The sequence below is a fragment of the Myodes glareolus genome, chromosome 7, assembly GCF_982192425.1.
Source record: "Myodes glareolus chromosome 7, mMyoGla1.1, whole genome shotgun sequence".
NCBI lineage: Eukaryota > Metazoa > Chordata > Mammalia > Rodentia > Cricetidae > Myodes > Myodes glareolus.
In genome coordinates this window covers 99,055,313-99,078,752 of record NC_142032.1, presented here as the reverse complement: position 1 = coordinate 99,078,752, position 23,440 = coordinate 99,055,313, and the positions used below count along the sequence as shown (strand labels likewise).

The following is a 23,440-nucleotide window of genomic DNA, read 5'->3' as shown; positions in this document are numbered from 1 at the left end:
CAGAAACGAAATTCACTAAAAAGGTGGTAAGTGTGTAAGGTTGAGAAACATTAAAAGATAGTTTTGGTAATGAAAGTTAGAATAGAAAGTTAATTAGGTACATACAACCTTTTGGATTCATCAAGATAGGATAGATATGGAGTATTTTCTCTGAATTTGTCAATTGTTAATAGACTAGACATTGTTGATGTATTTATTGCCTGTATATATTCTATATTGTCATTGTACTTATTGTATATAGTTTTTCCTATTTTAATTATAACCTTTTTTTATTTTAAACAAAAAAGGGGGAATGTGGTGATAGTTTTCTTGTGATATAGCAAATAAAGCTTGCCTAGCGATCAGAGTATGGAGCTAACTACTGGTTAATCATAGAGTCCAGGCAGTGGTAGCACACACCTTTAATCCCAGCACTTGAGAGGAGGAAAGAGAAAGTGAAAAGGTTAGACGGAGACAGTTCACCCTCTTTTTGACCGAGAAGTTGGCTACATAAGAGGTGGCTGTGGTTTGTTCCTTTCTCTCTCTGATATTTCAACATTTATCCTGATATCTGACTCTGGGTTTTTATTATTAAGACCAATCAGAATTCATGCTACATCGTGTGAACATAAAAACCCCCAGTGGAAATTAATTGAAATGTTGGCATGGGTTTCCAGGCCATTGTCCTTAAAAGTACATATTCACATATTCCACAAGATGCATTTTTTTCTGTCAGGGTGTGTTCATAAACATAATCATTAATATGGACTTCAAGATTTGTCTCTATCTGAAAGGCTAACAGAATATCAATAAACCTTTTATGTTAGGCATATTCCACAAACCTGATAGTCATAAACCAGGAAAAATAAGAGATGGACCACTCAGTTGAATGTAGGTTCTTAGAATATGCAACAAACTTCTAGAAAACTTTATATTCTGATTTTATTAATAATTTAGAAGAAATTGGTACATTATTTCAAATAATCACAAGGTAATTCTGGCAATAATGGTTAACTTGACAACAAATTAGCTGAATACAAATCTTACATGGCTGAGGTAAAGATCTCCACAGACAAGTTAGAAGATAAAATTTCCCTATCATCATTAATGTTCCAAGGTTGCTCAGTATTTCAATCAAGATTTTTGTATATACTTCTATAACTTCTAGATAAAGTATACTTGATAAGCTAGTATGTTGTGAGATAGTGACCCAAAAAGTTGGGTAAAACATCAGTCTAGATATAGTAGGGAGGGCCTTGGACTTTCCCCAAAGCAATGTGCCTTACCCTCTCTGAGGATTGGATGAGGGATGAGGTGGAAGGGTAAGTGGAAGGAATGGGAGGAAGGGAGAGAGAGAAACTTGGATTGGTATGTATAATGAAAAAAGATAGTTTGTTTTCTTTTTTTAAATAAATAAATAAAAAGAAAAATCAGAAAAAGAAAGAATACTAAGAACTCCAAGGAAAAAGGCAAAGTAACATATAAAGGCAGACCTATCAGAATGACACCCAACTTCAAAATGGAAGTTCGGAAAGCCAGAAGGTCCTGGATAGATGTTCTGCAGACACTAAAATACCGTGGATGCAAGCCAGACTACTATACATTGCTAGGCATTCAATTACCATAGACAGAGAAAGCAAGATATTCCATGACAAAACCAGATTTAAGCAAACCTATCCACAAATACAGTCTACAGAAAGTACTAGAAAGGCAATTCCAATCCAGGGAAGTTAACTACACCTACCAAAGCACAAACAATAGATCCCATAGCAGCCATACCCAAAAAAGGGAAAAGCACACACAATACCACCACCATCAACAAACCCAAAAATAACAGGAACTAATAATCGCTGGTCATTAATATCTCTTAGTATCATTGGTCTCAATTCACCTATAAAATGACACAGGCTAACAGAATGGATACAAAAACAGGATCCTTCCTTTTTCTGCATACAAGAAACACCTCAACTTCAAAGATAGACATTACTTCATAGCAAAAGATTGAGAGAAGATTTTCCTTTGAAATTGACCTAAGAAGCTAGTGTAGCCATCCTAATATCTAACAAAATAGACTTCAAACTAAAATTAATCAAAAGAGCTAAAGAAGAACATTTCATATTCATCACAGGAAAAATCTATCAAGATGGCTTCTCAATTCTGAACATCTATGCCCCAATACAAAACACACACATTAGTAAAAGAGACATTATTAAATCTTAAATCACCCATCAAACCCCACACAAATTTCCCTACTAGTGGGAGACATCAATACTCCACTCTCACTACTGGACAGGAATGTAAAACAGAAACTAACAGAGAAATAAAGGAACTAGCAGTTTTTATGACTTAAATGGGCTTAACAGAATCTATAGAATAATCTCCCTGAACACAAAAAAATATAACCTTTTCTCAACACTTCATGGAACCTTCTTGGAAATTGACCACATACTCAGTAACAGAGTAAACCTCAACAGATACAAAATAATTGGAATAACACCCTTAATCTTACTGGATCACCATGGCTTTCAACAACATTACTAATTATAGAAAACCAACAAACACATGGAAATTGAACAGTGCTCAACTGAATCGCCCCTGGCCAAGGAAGAAATAAAGAATTTAAGGGCTTCCTAGAATTCAATGAAAATGAATGCACAACATACCCAAACTTATGAGACAGTTTGAGGGCAGTGCTAAGAGGAAAGTTTAGAGCACTAAGTGCCTACATAAAGAAGTTTGAGAAATCTCACACTAGCACATAACAGCAGACAGACCTGAAAGCTCTAGAACAAAAAGAAGCAAACTCATTTTGGTGTAGATGCCAGGAAATAATCAAATTGAAGGCTGAAATTAATAAAATAGAAACAAAGAAAACAATACAAAGAGTCAATGAGACAAAGAGTTGATTCTTTGAGAAAATGACCAAGATAGACAAAACTTTATCTGAAATAACCAAAACACAGAGAGAGAATATCTAAATTAAGAAAAGCAGAAATAAAAAGGGGGACATAACAAAGACATTGAGGAAATCCAACAAAGCATCATGTCATACTTCAAAAACCTGTGTTCCACAAAATTGGAAAGCTTAAAGGAAATGGACAAATTTCTAGATTGATATCACATACAAAAGTTAAATTAAGACCGTATAAACAATTTAAATAGGACTATAGCCCCTAAGGAAATATAAACAGTCTTCAAAAGTCTCCCAACCCCCCAAAAATCCCAGATCTGGATGGTTTCAGTACAGAATTATACCAGAATTTCAAAGAAGAGCTAGTGTCAATATTCCTCAAGTTGCTCTACACAATAGAAACAAAACGGAGATTGCCAAACTCTGTTTATGAGGCTACAGTTACATTGAAACTGAAACCACACAAAGACGAAACCAAGAAGAGAATTCCAGATCAATTTCCCTCATGAGCATTGATCTAAAAATACTCAGTAAAATACTGACAAATCAAATCCAAGAACACATCAGAAAAACTATTCACCATGATCAAGTAGGCTTCATCTCAGAGATGCAGGGATTGTTCAACATATGAAAATCTGTCAATGAAATCCACCATATAAACAAACTGAAAGAAATATGATCATCCCATTATTAATTAAAACAGCTTGGTATTGACACAAAAACAGACAGACAGGTGGACCAATGGAATTGAATCTCTGGCCCTGAAATTAATTCACACACCTATGAACACCCAATTTTTGACAAAGAAACTAAAATTATACAACGGAAAAAAGAAAGCATATTGAACAAATCATGCTGGATTAACTGGATATTGACATGTAGAATATTGCAAATAGATTCTTATCTACTCCCATACACAAAACTCAAGTTCAAATGTATCAAAAGACCTCAATATAAATTCAGTCATCATGAACATCCTAGAGGAGAAAGCAGGAAGTAGCCTTGAACACATTGACACAGTATACTACTTCTTGAATATAACACCAGTAGCACAGACCCTGAGATTGACAATTAATAAATAGAACCTCCTGAAACTGAGAAGTTTCTGTAAGGCAAATGACACAGTCAACAAGACAAAACAGCAGCCTACAGAATGGGAAAAGATCTTCATCAATCCCACATCTGACAGAGGGCTGATACCCAAAATATATAAAGAACTAAAAAAACCTCTAGACATCAAAACACCATATAATTTAATTAAAAATAGGATACAGATCTAAATAGAGAATTCTCAACAGAGGACTCTCAAATGGCCAAAAAGCAGTTAAGGAATTGCTCAACATCTTTAGCCATCAGGGAAATGCAAATCAAAACAACTGTGAGATACTAAATTATACCTGTCAGAATGGCTAAGATAAAAAACACTAATGACAGCTTATGTTGGAGAGGGTATGGGATAAGGGGAACAATCCTCCATTGCTGGTAGGAGTGTAAACTTGTGCAGTCACTTTGGAAATCAGTATGGCAGTTTCTCAGAAAATTGGGAATAAATCTACCTTAAGATCCAACAATTTCACTCTTGGGTATATATCCAAATGATGTATCCTCATACCACAAGGAGATTGCTCAACTGTATTTATACAAGCATTATTCATAACAGTCAGAACCTGGAAACAACCTACATGTCCCTAAACCAAAGAATGGATGAAGAAAATGTAGTATGAAAATGTGGATGAAGAAAATGGAGTATTACTCAGTGGTAAAAAATAAAGACACCTTGAAATTTGCAGGCAAATGTATGGAACTAGAAAAAAACATCTTGAGTGATGTAACCCAGACCCAGAAAGACAAACATGGTACGTACTCACTCATTAGTGGATATTAGATATAAAGAGAAGGATAATGAGCCTTATTTCATCTTAGTCTACAACCCCAGAGAAGCCAGGAAACAAGGAGGACCATAAAGACATTGATGAATCTCCTTGGAAGGGGAAATAGACAAAATCTCCTGATGAAATTGGGAGTGTGGGGCAATGGAGAAGGATGGAAGTGAAGTGGGGAAGGAGGAGGGGAAGGGGAGGAGAAGAGGAGGGGTTGAGAAGTCAAGTTGGGAGAATGACAGAGGGAGAGCAAGGAAAGAGATATCTTGATAGAGGGAGATATTATGGGGTTATTGAGAAACCTGGCACTAGGAAAACCCCCAGGAATCCACAAGGATAACCCTAGTTAAGAATCTAAACAATAGTGGAGAGAGTACCTTAACTGATTTTCTTCTGTACGGTGACTGATGACTACCTTGATTGCCACCATAGAACCTTCATCCTGTGACTGATGGAAGCAAGATTCAGAGGTCAATAGCTAAGCACTGCGCTGAACTCCTGGTGTCCAATCCTCAAGAGGGAGGATTGACAATATGAGCAAAGTCGTCAAGACCATGATGGGGGAACCCACAGAAATAGCTGACCCGAGCTAGTGGGAGCTCACTGACTTTGGACTGACAGCTGGGCAACCTTTATAGGACCAAGCTAGGCCCTCTCAATGTGGGTGACAGTTGTGTGACTTGGGCAGTTTGTGGGACCACTAGCTGTGAAACCAATATTTATCCTTAGTGTATGAACTGGCTCCTTGGAACCCATTTCCTATGGAGGAATACATTACTCAGCCTAGATACAGGGAGGTGGGCCTTAGTTCTGCCTCAAGTGATGCGACTGACTTTATTGATTACCCATGGGAGGCCTCACTCACTCTGAGAAATGGATGGTGAGTGGGGTAGGAGAAAGTGGGGGAACTGCTAAGAGGTGAGGGAAAACTGGGATTGGTATGTAAATAAAAAAGATTGTTTTAGTAAAAAATAAAAAAAATTAAAGTAGTACCTCTACAAAAACAAAAACAAAAAAAACAAAACCTGAAAGAAATCCAAGGAAACACAAATAGTGGAAGAAAATGAATAAAACTCTTCGATACATAAAATAGGAAATAAAGTCAATAAAGGCAACCCAATCTGAGGGAATTCTGGATGTGAAAAAATTAGGAATTAGAAGAGGAACTACAGAGGTAATCTTCACTAACAGAATACAAGAGGTAGAAGACAGAATCTTGGGTATTGAAGATATGATAGAAGAAATGGATCAAAGACAATGGGTCAAAGACAATGTTAAATCTGAAAGTTTCCTAAGACAAAACATTGAGAAAATTTGAGACATCATGAAAAGACAAAATCTAGGAATAATAGGAATAGAGAAAGGAGAAGAAACCCAAATCAAATTCCCAGAAAATGTTTTAAACAATATTATAGAAAAAATTTTCCTAATCTAACGAAGGACATGCCTATAAGAAGCATACAGAAGCCTTGTAAGAAGCATACAGAACACTAATAAATGATTGGACCAGAAAAGGAAGTCTTTTTGCCACATAATTGAAACACTATGGGACAAAGAAAGAATATTTAAAGCCTCAAGGGGAAAAAGTAACACAAAAACAGACCTATTAGAATCATACTTAACTTCTCAGTGAAGACTCTAAAAGCCAGAAAGGTCTGGTTATATGGGCTGAAGACTCTAAAGAAACCACAGATGCCAGCCCAGACTAATATACTCAGCAAAACTTTCAATATCCATGGATGGAGAAAATAAGCTATTCTATGTTAAAGGCAAATTTAAATGATATTTATCTACAAATCCAGGCCAACAGAAGATGCTAGAAAGAAAGCTCCCATCAAGGTTAACTACAACCATGAAAGAAAATCATGAAAGGGATTAAATAATAACATAGTAAATTCAAAAGAAGGGAAGTGCACACACACACGCGCACACACACACCACTATGACTACCACCAGCACCAGCACCTGTACCAGCTCCAAAATAACAGTAATCAACAATTATTGGTAATTTATATCTCTCAATATTAATGAATGATTTCAACTTCCCCCAAAAAAGATGCAAACTAACAGAATGGATTAAAAAACAGTATCAATCCTTCTGTTGCTTCTAAGAAACACACATCAAGGGTAGACATTACCTCAGTGTAATGGGTTGGACAAAGATATTCCAAGCAAGTAGACCTATGAAGAAAGATGGTATAGCCATTTTACTATCTAACAAAATAGATTTCAAATAAAATTAATCAGGCGAGATAGGAAAGGATACTATATACTCATCAAAGAAATATCTACTAAGCTGACATTTCAATTCTTATATCTATGGCCTAAACTCAAAGACCTCTGTCTTAGAGAGGTTTTGGTTTTTTTTTTTTTTGAGTGTAGAGACACCACGATGGCAACTCTTATGAAGAAAACATTTGAATTTGACTGGGGTGGCTTGCTTATAGTTTTAGATGTTTAGTCCATTATCATCATGATTAGGAGCATGGCAGCATGCAGGCAAACATAGTGTTGGAGTAGTAGCTGAGATTTCTACATCCGACAAGGAAACAGGAAATGAACTGAGACACTGGGCAGTATCCTGAGCATAGGAAACCTCAAAACCCACCCCTGAAAGTGACACACTTCCTCCAAGGTCATACCCACTTCAACAAAAGTCATAATCTATTAATAGTGTTACTCCTTATAAGGTTATGGGGGTCAATTACTTTCAAACTACCATGGCACCCAAGTTTATAAAAGAAACACTACTACATCTTAAATCGCATATTGACCCTCACATATTGATAGTGGGAGACTTTATTACTCCACTCTCATCAATAGACAGTCATCTAGACAAAAAACTAAACATAGAAAAGCTGAAACTAACAGACATTATAAACCAAATGTACCTTAAAGGTATTTACAGGACATTATATCCAAACACAAAAGAATATATCTTCTTTCCACCTCATGAAACTTTCTCCAAAATTGACCACATACTCGGTGACAAAGCAAGTCTCAACAGATACAAGAACATTGAAATAACTCTCTGCATCCTATCAGATTATCATGGATTAGAAATGGATAGTAACACCAACAGAAACAACAGAAAGTTTATAGACTAATAGAAACTGAAAAACTCTCTACTAAATAAAAAATGATTTAAGGCAGAAATAAATTGAAGACTTTCTAGAATTCAATGAAAATGAATACACAGCACACTCAAACTTTTGGGACAGGAAAAGTAGTGCTAGTTTACAACACTAAGTGCCTACATAAAAAAAAAACTGGAGAGATCTCATACCAGCAACTAACAGCAAAGTTAAAAGATCTAGAACAAAAAAGTAATCACATACAAGAGGAATAGACAATAAGAAATAATCAAATCCAGGACTGAAACTAAAAGCTATAAAGAAAGAGAAAAACACAAAAATCAATGAAACAAAGAGCTTGTTCTTTGAGAAAATCAACAAGATAGACAGACCCTTATCCAAACTAACTAAAAAGCTGAGAGAATATCCAAATTAACAAAATCAGAAGTGAAAAGGATTATATAACAACAGACACCCATAAATTTCAGAGAATCAGAAGGACATGCTTTAAAAACTTAGACTCCACCAAATTCTAACATTTAAATGAAATGGCCAATTTTCTCAATAGGTACCATTTAGCAAAGCTAAATCAAGATCAGATAAACAATGAAAACAGATCTATAACCTCTAGTAAAATAGAAGCAGTCATTAATAGTCTCCAAACCAAAGGAAAAAAAAAGTCCAGGTCTAGATGGTCTTAGTGCAGAATTCTACCAGATTTACAAAGAAGAATTAACACCAATACACCTCAAATTATTTAACAAAACACAAATAGAAGGAAAACTACTCAATTTATTTTTGCAAGGCCACAGTCATCCTCATATTTAAACCACATAAAGGCCAAACAAAGAAAGAGAACCACAATTTTCCCTTATGAACATAGATGCCAAAATACACAATAAAATACTTGCAAACCAAATTTAAGAACCATCCACCAGGTTCAAGTAGACTTTATCCCAGAAATGTAGGAATGGTTCAGTATATGAAAATAAGTCAATGTAATCAACCATGTAAACAAATTGATATGTAAAAACTACATGATCAACTCATTAGATGTAGAAAAAGTCTTTGACAAAATCCAGCATTCTTTCATGAAGAAAGTACTCAAGAGAGCAGGTGTATTAGTTATTGCTGTGAAAAAACACCATGACCACAGCAATTCTTTTAAAGGAAAACATTTAATTGGGGCTGGCTTTCAGTTTCAGAGGTTTAATCCATTATCATCATGGCAGGAGAAGGTGGTTATCAGTCAGACATGGGGCTGGAGAAGGAACTGAGAGTTCTTAATCTTGATCTTAAAGAAAACATGTTTTTGTGAACTAGAGAAGATTTTTTTGTGAACTAGGGAGGATGTTTTTGTGAACTGGAGAAAAACATGTTTTTGTAAATTAGTCGTGACCCCCCACTCTGCCTTTTGCCTGATATAACCAATCATAGTAAATGCCCTTTAAATGAGCCAATCCCTGCATTTGACAAACAATCCCTCCTTGAAAATGTGGTTTTTGCCTTTAAAAGAAACCTGTAATAGGTAGTTGGGGCTTCTCTCCCTCGCCTGGCTGAGGAGACCGTTTGTGCAAATGAGAACAAAATTCTTCTTGCTTTTGCATCAACTGGACTGGTGAGTGGTTCCATGGGGTGACCCTCCTGAGGAGTTAGTATCCCAGAGTTGGGGGTCTAACAATCTGAAAGCAGCAGAAGTAGGCTGTAACATATAGTTTAGCTTGAGCATATAAGACCTCAAAGCCTGCCCCCACAGTGGCACACTTCCTCCACCAAGGCCACATCTACTCCAACAAGGCCACATCTCCAAAGAGTAGCATTCCCTAATGATCAAACATTCAAACACATGAGTCTATGTGGGACATACCTACTTAAATCACCATAGTAGGGATACAGAAAACATACCTCAAAGGCATACCTCAAAGGCAATTTACAGCAAGCCCAGTCAACATAAACTAAAATGGAGAGAAACTCAAATCAATTCCACTAAAACCAGAAACAAGACAGTGCTGTTCTCTCCATATTTATTCATTCAATATAGTACTTGAAGTCTTGGTTAGAGAAATAAGAGAGAAGTGAACGAGATCAAAGGGATACAAATTGAATGGAAGGAAGTAAAAGTATTTTTATTTTCACATGATATGATAGTATACATAAGTGACCTTATTATTTCGCTGGAGAATTTCTACAACTGATAAACACCTTCAGCAATGTGTCTTTATACAAAGTCAGCTCATGAAAGTAGCATTCCTGTATACAAATAGCAAATGGCTGAGAAAGAAATCAGGATAACAACACCATTCACAATAGCCTCAAATAATATAAAATATCTTGGATTAACTCTAACCAAGCAAGTGAAAGTCTTGTATGATAAATATCAAAGTCTTTGAGGAAAGAAATTAAAGAAGATATTAGAAGATGGAAAGATCTTTCATGCTCAAGGATTGCTGGGATTAACATAATAAAATGGTCATCCTTCCAAAAGCAATCTACAGATTTAGTAAAATCCCTATCAAAATTTTAACACAATCCTTCACAGGCCTTGAAAGAACAGTTCTCAGTGTTATATTGGAAAACAAAACACCCAGGATATAGGTAAAACTATTCTGAACAATAAAAGAACTGTTAGAGGTCTCACTATTCCCTATTTCAAGTTGTTTTTATAAAGACAGTAATAAAAACCGCATAGTATTGGCATAAAAACATACACGTTTTGGTCAATGGAATCGAATTGAAGACCCAGACATAAATCCACATACCTATGGACACCGGATATTTTATAAAGATGTTATAAAGACACACTGGAGAAAGACAGCATAGTCAATAAATTGTGCTGATCATACTGGATGTCTGCATGTATATGAATGCAAATAGACCCGTATTTATCACCTTGTACAAAACTCAAGTCCAAACAAATCAAAGATTTCAACATAGAACCAGATACAGATATAGAAGAGAAAGTGAGGAATAGCCTTGAACTCATTGGCAGAGGAAAAAACTTTTTGAACAGAAAATTATTAGCACAGACACGAAAATCAGCAATTGATAAGTGGGATCTCATGAAACTGAGAAGCTTTGGCAAGGCAATGGACACCATCCATAGGGCAAAAGGGCAGCCTAAAGAATGGGAAAAGATTTTTTTAAAACCAATTTTACATCTGGTAGAGGGATAATATTCAAAATATATAAAGAACTCAAAAACCTAGATATTAAGAAAATAAATAACCTAGTTAAAAATTGGGTACAGATCCATCTAAACAGAAAATTCTCAAAAGAAAAGCTCAAGTGGCCAAGAAACACTTAAAAAAGTATTCATAGTCCTTAGTCATCAGGAAAATGTAAATGAAAACTGCTCTGAGAGTCCATCTTACACCAGTCAGAATGACTAAGATCAATAACACAAGTGGTAGCTCATGTTGGTGAGTATGTGGAATAAGGGGAACACTGTTGCATTGCTGATGGGGTACAAACTTGTATAGTGACTATGGAAATCAATATGGTGGTTCCTCAGAAAGCTGGAATTGATCTACCTCAAGACTTACCTGTATAAATTTTGGGATATACCCAAAGGACACTTCCTCTTACCACAAAAAACTTGCTGAACTATTTTCACTGCTGCTCTATTCATAATAGTCACAAACTGTAAACAACCTAATTGTCTCTCAACAGAAGACTGAGTAAAGGAAATGGTACATTTACACTGTGGCATTATACTCAACTGTTAAAAAATGCAATCATGAAATTTGCAGACCAAGTGATAGAACTAGAAAAGAATCATTCTGAGTGACATAACCTAGATCCAGAAAGGTAAATATGGTATATATTCACTTATATGTGGATATTAGCCATTTAATAAATGCTAACCAAGCTATATTCAATAGATTTAGAGAGGAAAGATTAGGTCACACCATTGGATTTCCCTGCAGGTGAAAATAGAATAGATTTTTATGGATGGACTGGGGGAGGGAGATGGGAACAGGAGAATCAGATAGGGAGCAGGATAGTAGATAGGGTTGGCAAAAGAATATGGGGAGAAACATGGAATTGAGGGGCATTGAATGGTGGTATGGAAACCTAGTGCTGTGGAAACTTACTAAATTATATTAAAGTGTTTCTAATGAGGTCTTCTAATAATGGTGGAGATGGCATCCCAGCAAGCCATCTCTTGTCATTAAATAAGACTTGCAGTGCTGAGAATGGATTGCATTCAATGTTGTTGATCAAAGGGGTCCCATGAAAACCCTCAACCAACTTAGTCTGTTGTCAAGACAATGGGTTGATTGTCAACTGATGGTGTATCCTCATTGTTAATGACAACACTCACACAACTATTTGAACATGGAGAGGTGGGTTGGTGGCTACATAGAATCTTTACCCTGTGTTCTAATGCCTTTGGTGAGGAAAGGTACTCTTCAGGATACCAAAAGAGAAATGTATACATCAAACCCTTTGATCTACAATCTGTCCTGCCTGCAAGATATGCTATGGCAACTGTGGTACAGAACTTGTGGGAGTAGCCAATCAATGTCTCTTTTGACTTAAGGTCCACTTCATGAGATGGAACTCATATCTGATACTGCTTGCGTTACTAATCAGTGATGGGCGTGGTCAATCGGAAATTGTAATTAACCAGACCAACTTAAAATAATATTCAGCTTTAATAAACAGAAGGAAGGAAACTTATAAAAACCAGGGTTCCAGCGATCCAGGAACACAGAAGGCAAAGAGGAAGAGGCAAGCGCACCTGGATCTTTTATTTGTTTTGTGTGGCCCCAGGGGGACACACCCTAAGCAGAATGTGATTGGCTGAAATTCCCCATCAAATCAGAGACTAGATAGCCAAAAGACCTATGGCCAAAAAAATCAAACACACACACACACACACACACACACACACACACACACACACACACACACACGTAACATGAGGGCCTGCTTGTTGGGGGTTTCTGTCCTCCCACCAGGTCCCACAGCTGTTTAGCCCCAAAGAAAATCACACAGAGGTCTCCATAAGTTATAAAACTGATTGACCCATTAGCTCAATCTTCGTATTAGCTCTTATAACTTGTATTAGCCCATTTTTTCTAGTATATGTTAGCCACTTTTTTGCAAGCACAAACTATTTGTTGTTTCATACCTTTTGCAGCAGGGCAGGTCACATTCTGCTTCTTCGGTGTCTGGATAGTACTGGGGAGGAATGGGCTTCCTCATTCCCAGAATTCTCCTGTTCTCTTTTACCTGCCTCTACTTCCTGTCTTGTTGTCCCACCTATACTTCCTGCCTGTCTACTGACCAATCAGCGTTTATTTAAAACATAATTGGCAGAATACAGAACTGTCCTACACCACACACACACACACACACACACACACACACACACACACATACACACACACACGAATCCTAATAATGTTCTGCTATACTCATAGATCAGTGCCTTATTCAGTTATCATCAGAGAAGCTTCCTTCTGTAGTAGACAGAAACAGTTGCAGAGACCCACTCTTGATTGACTTCAGGGTCATGGTAGGAATCAAAGAAGGAATTAAAAAGTTTCTGGAATGAATGACAATGAAAGCATAATAGTTCAGAATCTTTGGATATAGAAAAGGCAGTTCTGTGGTCAAAGTTTATAGCTAGGAGCACTTGTGTTAAAAAATCAGAGTAATCTAAAAAATAACTTAATGGTATACCTCAAGCTCTAAGATACCAACTAACCAAATCCCAAAGCATAGAGAAACAGAAAGAAAAATTGATGCTGTTATTAGTGAAATGGAAACTAAAAGGTCAATATAAAAATCAACGAAACAATTAATTGGAGATGAAAAGTACACACATCACACACACACACACACACACACACACTACACACAAACACATTAGTAATCAACTTGTTGAGAACCATAACCAGAACAATAAAAATTTTCATTGCTGCTAACATAGCAAGAAAAGTAAAATAGAAATAAACCCATATAAAGAGAAAATGATGAAAAATTTAAACGACAAAAAGAAATTAAAGATACTGGAAAATGAAAAGATTTTATGTGTGCTATTGGTTTAACAGAAACTATATAGCAAAAATGGCTACAATACTGTAGCATGAATAATAAAATAATAAAAACTCAGAGACAGATATTGGGGTTCAAGATGAAAATGAGAAAAGCAAAGCAGCCTGCCACTGGTGAGACCTTTCATCAAATCTTCAGACTGAAAGGATGAGATCCAGTCTCCATGAATTCTCAGTCTCTACTGGGATTAAAGGTATCTGACTCCCAAACACCGGGATTAAAGGTATGAGCCACCACCGTCTGAATCTGTTTCTGGATTGATTTTGTGTAGCTCAGGATGGCCCTGAACTCACAGAGATCCATTTGCCTCTGCCTCCTGAGTCCTGGGATTAAAGGTAGGTGACATCACTCCCTGACCTCTAGTGGCTTAGCTTTATACTCTGATTCTTAGGCAGGCTTTATTTATTAATACAAATAAAATATCACTAAATGATAACAAAAGCCACATAAGGAAAACAGTTCAGGATAAAGGCAATGGCAATGACTTTCTGAATATAACTCCAAATGTTCATAAAATAATTGCAAGAATTGAAAAATGTTATTACATCAAGCTGAAAGCTTCTGCACAATAAAGGCAATAACCAAACAAAGAGACAGCCCTCTCATATCAATCATTAATCAAGAAAATGCCTCATAGTCTAGCCTATGGCCAATATAATGGAGGCATTTTCTTAATTGAGCTTCTCTCTTTGCAGATAATCCTAACTTGTGTCAAGTTGAACAAAAAAACTATGTAGGATGTCATCCAAGATTCTCCTTGATGTGTATTTTCTATATATTCAATAACTTTTACTTCATTGTGAAAAGAATCTATATATATGATCAGATGGCACTTTTATGATATACTATGTGATCTTTTATCATAAAATTGATTTCACTGAGTGATTTATTTAATTGGGGACGCCATTAATAATTCAAGCAGCACCAACAGCAGCAGTAGCAGCAGCAACAACAGCAGCAGGTGCATTTCTAATCACATAGAGGAAAGCATGCAGTAAACTGCATACATTGGTTATGTGTCTAGGAACTGCAGGCAACATGCACAGCTGGGTTCGTTTTGTAGGTGGCCCGCGACATCTACTGGCTGATAATGGTTATTGCACCTAATCCGGCTAACTGAACCACAGGTAAGATTTGATATTCAAAATAGAAACCAGAAGTTTATAATTTAAAAGGGCAATATGTCAGACAAACTAACCATCCAAGGTTTCAATAGCCTCTTTACTTACACCATGTGTGAGGTTTTACAAGATTTATATGATATCACTTCTACATCACTATTAGTCTTGTCCTCAATATTTTTTTTTATTAAAAATATGGTTTGACAATAGGACTAAGAATGAGGTGCTTTTAGAAATGGTAAATCTTTACAGACTGATACCAGGCTTCTCAAAAAAGAGGTTGGAAATCTGAAAAAGGGTACCACCAATTTAACTAACAAAACTCAGTCAAGTGAGGTACTTTTAGAAATGGTACAGACTGACAGTAATTTATTTAAAGGAAGATTCAGCACTCTGGAAAAGGATACAACCAATTTGGCACATAAAACCCAATCAATGACAGTGGGTGCTGAAACATTATTTGAGAGAATTCGTACTGTTGAAAGTATTAATCGAACTCTATCAAAGGGGTATGACAGATTGAATGATAGAATGTCTCTCAGGAAGGTAATAAGCATGCTATAAAAATTATGTCCAAGGATGAGACATTATCTCTTCTGGACAGACTTCATACCTTGAAATCCTCAATTAGGGCATTAAAGTAGAACACTGGACAGGAGATCCAGACATTACAAAAGGCAGTTGTAAAAAGATTTGAAAAGATTGAGGAAATTATCACATTTGATGACCAAGAACAAAAGGTACAAAGGCAAAATTTAACCTCGTCGGTATGTAAAAATCTCTGGGATAGCTTCCACAGAGTTCTGCCCGCCTTTCGAGTAAAATATCAGAAAAAGTATCTGGCCCCAAGTACCCTAAGGTTGTCAAAGAATATGAGAGCACATACGTATGACTGATCTAAAGGAAATTAAACAAGCAATGGTAGCTTATGGACTACATTCGTCTTTTGTTAGGGAAATAATCAAAACATGGGCTTTCAGTAACAAAGCAACACCTTAGGAGGAAAATGGTTCAGAAAAAAGGATTTTGGCATTGACTAAAATGCCAATCTTGTAAGTAAATAAGAATAAACAGACTGACTTAGTGTTTCTATTGCTGTGATAAACACTGTGACCAAAATCAAGTTGAAGAGGACAGGGTTTATTTGGTTTATACTTCCATCACTGAACAAGATTATGGCAGGAGCTCAAACAGTAGAAACCTGAAGGCAGGAGCTGATGCAAAGGCCATGGAAGGGTGCCACTTACCAGCTTTGCTTCCTATGGCTTGTTCAGTCTACTTCCTTTTCTTTTCTTTTCTCTTCTTTTCTTTTCCTTTTTTTTTGTATTTTGAGACAGGGTTTCTCTGTAGCTTTGGTACCTGTCCGGGAACTAGCTCTTGTAGACCAGGTTGGTCTCGAACTCACAGAGATCCACCTGCCTCTGCCTCCTGAGTGTTGGGATTAAAGGCATGTACCACCACCACCCTGCTTCAATCTGCTTTCTTTTTTTTAAGATTTATTTATTTATTATGTACACAGTATTCTTAGTATTCTGTCTGCATGTATGCCTGCAGGCCAGAAGAGGACATCAGATCAGATCTCTTTACAGATGGTTGTGAACCACCATGTGGCTGCTGGGAATTGAACTCAGGACCTTTGGAAGAGCAGGCAATGCTCTTAGCCACTGAGCCATCTCTCCAGCCCCTTCAATCAACTTTCTTATAGACCCCAGGACTACTAGTCCAGAAATGGTCCCACTCACCATTGGCTGGGCCTCCCCTATCATTCACTGATTAAAAAATAGCCCTACAGGCTTGCCTACAGCCCATCTTTATTGATCAGTCTTATTCGATCATATTCCTCCACAACTACCTGATGGATGCTTCTTGAATGTTTTAAGGGCTTATCTGATTGAATAAAGTACCCAGTAAAATCTGTTTTTCTTGTCATAAAAGACAACATAGAATATCATAAAACACCATCTAATCATATGTGTAGATTCTTCTCACATGGAGTAAAGATTATACACTATATAGAATGTATACAACAGGGAGAAATGGAGACATTTTCTCAATTGAGAACCCCTCCTCAGACTACTTTAGTCTTTGTTAAATTGACCTAAACCTATCCAGTACCCAGACAGATCCAGTGAGAAGTCGAGAAATGAGATACATTTGGTATCTCTAATGGTTTTGTCCAAGTAGAAAATGATAAAACTCAAGGATTGCGTTAGGAGAGATTAGAGAAAAATATAGCCTATTAGAGAAAAATATTAAATAAAGCCTATTTAAGTGTTTAATGTAGCAGAAATTTTTGTTATTTGTAGAAATGTAAGTATAGGAGACTCTGAAAGTGCCTCCTGTCTTTATGCATTGTTATTTACTGGGGTGAAGGAGTGTCTATAGAACTGACACAGGTTTGAACAGGTTTGGAGGCAGTTGTGGAGGAAGATGATTGTTTCAGCTTGATAAACTGCATTCCAGATTAATGTAATGATTAACACAAATGCTTTGCAGTTTTTTCAAATACTTTACATGTAGTAGTAAGGCAAATAGTTAAAAAGTCTTATGAAGAATGTGTATATAAAATACATGAATCAGAAGTACAAGTTGCCCCCCAGAGAAATTAGATAACAAGAGGACCTTAAGAGAGACATACATGTATCTACATAGGAAGGTGAAAAAGACAAGATTTCCTGAGTGAGTCAGAAGTGTGAGGGTCACGGGAAAGAATAGAAGGGAAGAGGGGAGGAAGGGAGGAGAGTGGAGAAAAAATGTATAGCTCAATAATAACAATTAAAAAACTAAAAAAATGAAAAAAGAAGTATAAGTTGTGTGTAGATTTGTGAAAATTTGTTTCTGTAACCAATGCAATTAACTTCCATATTAACACTGAAAACAGCAGCAACCAAACTCACAAACCCTAGCATTAAACTGGCCACATTGTCCTGAGTTTGAGAGGACTTTATGTACTGAAGATTTAGAATACAGAATCATTGGCATATAGATAACAGTTATAATGAATAAATAGAAAGCACCATAATTTATGGAAATTCTGTGGAGATTAGTAAACCAGGGGTTGTATATATGTGAAGTCAATTCTCATTACCTTGTGAGATGATCTTATCAACTGCCAAATATAGAAATGTAGTGTTTTCATACTTGATAAATAGCAAAAAAAGTGGGAACATGTAACAGCATTCTCCAGAGATAAGCAAGACTTGAGACAGTCAGTGGTGAGAAATTTGGAATGACTTAGGTTTACAAATTTCAAAAATCCATTAAAATGATAGAATCGCTATTCCTGCATCTTTTCAGAGCAGAAGGGTACTTAGAAAATATCAAGCATTTTTTCCTGTTTTTCACCTTCATTTTGGCCATGTCTATGCAGTAATTTCTTACTGCCAGTAAGTCTCCCAGACTTCCAAACATTTTTGCATCACCTTTAGCCATCCTGTAGTCATTTTTTATTTTTAATCATCTACCCTCTAGTTAAATGTCTTTTTGTAAATGTCACATTCATAAAGTCATGCCAAGAGTCATTGATCTACATTGCTAACGGACAAAAACAATCTAGACATTTGAAAAGGCTCATTCCCAGGAAGTCATGGGCCATGAACAAGGACGATTGGATGACTTTTTAAATTATTATTTGATGTTAACTTGTGGTACTGGGATAGAATTCACGGTCTTGTGCATGTTAGGTAAAGAAATCCAACATCAAGCTATATTCCCAACCTTCAAGTTTTGACAGTTCCAATAAAATGGAGAAAAAGGTCTTTGAGAGACACAGGGAGTACTGCAACAAAGAGATTTGACTTACACCAATGTTGCAACACAGGTAAGTTTGTACTGCAATCTTTTAATTTAAGTAGTTCTGGGTGTTCTAAAAGAAATGGAAAATGGTAGAAGTTCAAAGCCATCAATTAAGCTTAGTTTGTTCTGAAAATTTTAATTAGTCAATTGAATACTGGGGCAGTGTTGACTGATTTTTTTCTTCACTCACAGGAGGTAGAATGACAGCAAGCAGCATTGCAAATGGCAAAAACTAGAAAGATAAAAAATAAAACTCCCAGTTATAATAGTGTGGCTGGAACCATCACAGAGTTGACCATGTTGAAACTTTCAATGTTGGTCATTAATTAAGAGTTATTGGAGCTAGAACAAATCATTTCTCTCTTTTACAAAGTTCCTGGGAAGTGCTTTGCTAGATCTGGTTTTAGTCCAAGAATTTCACCTTTACTAGCCCAATAAGAACATTTCCTCAAGACCCTCACAATCATGTCCTTCACTACAGAAACAAGAAATTAGAACTCTAAGAGGCTCAATAGACATGTTATTTCTCAACTATGGGCTTCTTGTTCTTCTAATCTGTTGGGGAACACTATCTGTCCATCTCAGTTAGCATGCCAGTCTTGTTATCAGAATTGGCCAGATAGATTTTCCACCATCTAAGAATAACCATGTTCCGCCACCTATGGAATCTGTTCCTGTTCATGTCTGGGTGGGGTTTTTAATCTGAATTTACCCATTCTGATTTGTAAATCTAGCTTTAAAACTATTTAAAAAGTTTTAAACTATGCTCATGCTTGTGTAGGCCAGGTACTCTATGTCGGGAAGTCAAGGACTTGTAAAGCATTTGATGTTTGGTGGAGGATATAGGTACAGGATTTGATTCACATGAGCATTTAAGGATAAAGATGGATGTAGGTAAATGGCAGTGTGGAACACGATGGGAACAGCATTTTTTTTTAAAAATTTTTTGTCTAATTTCAGCAAAAAAATGACAACTCCCAATGGGCTCAGGTTCTGCCAATTTTACAGACAAATGAAATCTTCAGTGGGAAATTACCATACTAATTACCTAGTACACTTTTCACTTTGAGAATAAAAAAATCTAGAATCTAGAGGCAAATTGTGATTAATTAGTTTCACACTTACCAGTGTCTAAATCAGGTGTCTGACCCAGGACTTGAGACCATCCAGTGATCTTTCCCCTGGCTCACGCTGTCCTTTTGTCACTGATTTCAGACTGACAAAGAACTGACCCACTTTGGTCCTCCTGCGCTCTCTCCATGTCTCTCATATTCCCAGTTCAGCTTTGGAGTACTCGATAATGACTTCCTTTATGGTTCTGAAGTTTGAGCAAAGAACAAAGACTCGAAGCCCAAATGTTTAAGGTAGGACCTCGCTGAATTGTAAGACAAAGAAATGCAGAGGAGCAATGGAGAATGAAGATGAGGTACAAACAGAAGGGGAGGTTGGAGGAGAATCTGAGGAGGATGAAGAAGGAGGGAGACAGAGAAGGGAAGCAGAGACCAGGAACAAGAAAACTTTCTTCATACTGTAGAAAAAAAAGAAGCCTTGGGCCACAGTCTTCTCTTAGGATGTATATTCTAGTCTTCTCCTGGACAAGGAGAAATTAACCTCATTGTGGGGTAAGATCTGAGGGAAGGGGATTCTTACCAGCTTGAATCTAGGGTCTTCTTCCAGTTCAGTCAGACCAAGGAGAGATGGTTCATCTTGCAGGTGGAAATTTTTCTGCTTTTCTGGATTCAGCTGTAAACAGATAAGACAGTTTGCTTAAAAGATGAGACTAAATAATGAGAGCTGTAGTAATAGCAACCCCACAAGCTCTGTCAGTCCACACCTACTTACCTGTTGCTGACAAGAAGGTGGGATCAAATGAAAGCCAGAGGCATTTGATTCTTTCTGGCTTGAAACTTTGTCAATTGCATTTCATTGACTATTGAGTTGTATTTAATATTAAGATTTAAAAACTTCATTTTGAGTAAAGCTAATGGGTAAGAACATGGATTGAATTTGTACTGATCCATGTTTAAATCTAGTGTAATTGCTAATTGTATTGGACAGATGACTTGACCGATGAGAATCTCTGTTCTTGTTTTTGAAATGAGTTTCACAACTTATTTATCTCTTAGAATTGTTTTGAGAGTTAAATAAAGGAATCATGAAAGTGGCTGTGATAATTATTGTCCTTTATTGAGTATTCAGCAAGAGGTAGCTGTTGTTTTTTCTTACAGTGTGTCTTAGTTACTTTTCTCATTGTGATTGAGTACAAGAGAAGGAGAAATTTGAGAGGCTCATCCTACCGTCACCGTTCCCATCCTACTGATCATCTACACATTCTCTTTTATTCAATGATACTTCTTTCAGTTCTTTGGTTTGCTTTATGAATTTATATTTTAGACTTCCTTTTTTTTCCTTTTCTGAATTGTTCTTCTCCCCTTTTCATATGGCAGTTACTACTGCCATGGAACCCAGCCAAGTACCACCCTTCCTAGGAAGTCGACTCCCACTCAATTCCCAGTGGTTTGGGTACTTTTTCTGATCTGCCAAAGCATACTGATCTTGCTTAACGAAGAGCTTATCAGACTATCATGTACTTGTTCTTGGGTGTGTCTGCTTCTCTCATTAGACTGTGCTTTCTTTAGGCAAACTTGTATCTCATTCATTGTGGTAGTTCTAGATTATTAAATATATTTTGCATTTAATAGACTCTCAATATTACATGGTAGTTGAAATATTATAGGATTTTTGTATTAAATGATTTGTTTATTTTGACTAACTCCTTAAGCAGTACATAATGTATTTCAAAGTGAGAGGAAGAGTATCATGTAAGACCTGCAAAGAAGGTGAATGGGAAAAACCAACTGGTTTAGTGACAGTTAATGAATTCACAAATATTTACACGAAAGCATGAAAAAACGAGAAGCTGGAGGTGAGGACAGGCTAGGGTAAGAAAGGCTTTTGCTGAACTCCATATTTTTCCTACCTTATCTTTGCCATCAAGAGGCACAAGGGGTTGAATTAGACCTCACCTTGTGGTTGTGGAAAGAGACTTAACTCAAAGGAACCATTCAGAGAGCTTGATAATATGCACACTCAAGCTGGGTACACACAAAAAAACTGAAAAATTAGTCTTCCTGATGCTTTTCCACGCTAGTCAGCAAGTCTATCAAAGACCTGAGTAGACCAATATACTAGGATCACTTTCATAATTGCATTGGGTTAAAAATATTAAATATAGAATGCCAACATTTTTTCTTAAAGCTGCTAGTTTTATTTATGCTTTAATGTGTACTAGAGATATACAGAGTCTTGTTCTAATAATTCATGTTTTGTGATCAGATGATTTTGATGCACCAGAAAGAATGTACCCTCCTCTCTGTGATAGGGCCTCTCTCTGTTGTCTTGGCTGTTCTGGAACTCCCTCTGTAGACCAGGCTGGCCTCAGACTCATAGAGCTCTGTCTGCCTCTGCCTTCTAGGTACTGGAATTAAAGTCACACACAACCACTGTCCGGAAACAAAAAAAAACACTTTTATGATTATTCTTCAAAACAAATTCAGTTTACTGTATGATATAACATTCAAGGAATAGCACCAGAAGTTTCATTATCTAATCCAATTATCACCATCCTTTGAAGGAGTCCCTGCAGGTGTCAGACAGGGAGGCAAACATCAAAAAGAAGTAGGATGAAACCTGATGCAGATTGACTTCCTCAACCTAGACCAGGCTTCAGGGAGTCTATTGCCAGATACTCTATTACATATTGTATGCACATTTTAAGCACAATAGAATTTGGAAAAGGGTCTCCAGGTCGCACTAATCATTCCAGTTGCAGTTGCACAATAAAGCTTAATGTGTGACTACATGTAACTTCACAAAGTTCATGTGACCATGAGAATGGGTTTTATAGCAAAAAGGCCTAGGATCTAATGTGGTCTCTGACCAATAGCATAGAGGTCAGCAGCCCATAAAGTACATGCGACATCTCTGCCAAGGAAGGGTAATGGAGGAGTCTGGAATAATCATTCTGGGTAATTAGAGTGAGGTCTGTTCCTACAGAACAAAATACCACCAGGTCATTAACAACCTGCACTGTCAGTTTTCTGGATGAAATGCAGGCATTTGCTTTTATCTCCTCCATGGAGGAGACACCCCTGCATGATTAACATTCCTGGTTCTCTAAGTGTATCTCTGCCCTCTACAGTCCTCATTATCTGTTATCATCTATTGCTTCATTCTGGACGTTTGTGAGTCTGTTTGGGCTTGTGCTTTATACTACTCTGCACAGGACTTGCTGGTGCCCATGAAACACCTGTGGAGCTGCCCATTTCAAAACTCTGCCAATACTTCTTATTTTACCAAAGGCAGTGTGAATCCTCTCCAGAAGGCAAAAGAGTTTGGGTGTTTTAGTTACTACCTATCAGCTTTCTATAGTTCCGAGATGAGAAACAGAATAAGAATAGAAATGAAACGATCACTGCAGAAAGAATCATAATAATTGAATTAGCATCCAGACACATGAGGGAACTGACAGCAGGCATATAAATACTGAAAGGTCTGAACTTTATCTCTAAACATGCTAGCTACACCTTAAATTTCATGAGAAAGGAAGGCTTT

At 36.8% G+C, this 23,440-nt stretch overlaps 1 protein-coding gene across 1 annotated transcript in view; it reads right to left on the bottom strand.

Annotated features, from left to right (window-relative positions):
- LOC125395944 (interferon-induced very large GTPase 1-like) overlaps positions 1 to 20,633 on the bottom strand; it is a 39,673-nt gene extending 19,040 nt beyond the window's left edge. Inside the window, exon 1 of the mRNA XM_087908603.1 lies at positions 20,477 to 20,633. The gene's annotated coding sequence lies outside the window, so the exon portion shown is untranslated. The remainder of the gene's footprint in view (positions 1 to 20,476) is intronic.
- Positions 20,634 to 23,440: the final 2,807 nt, after the last annotated feature.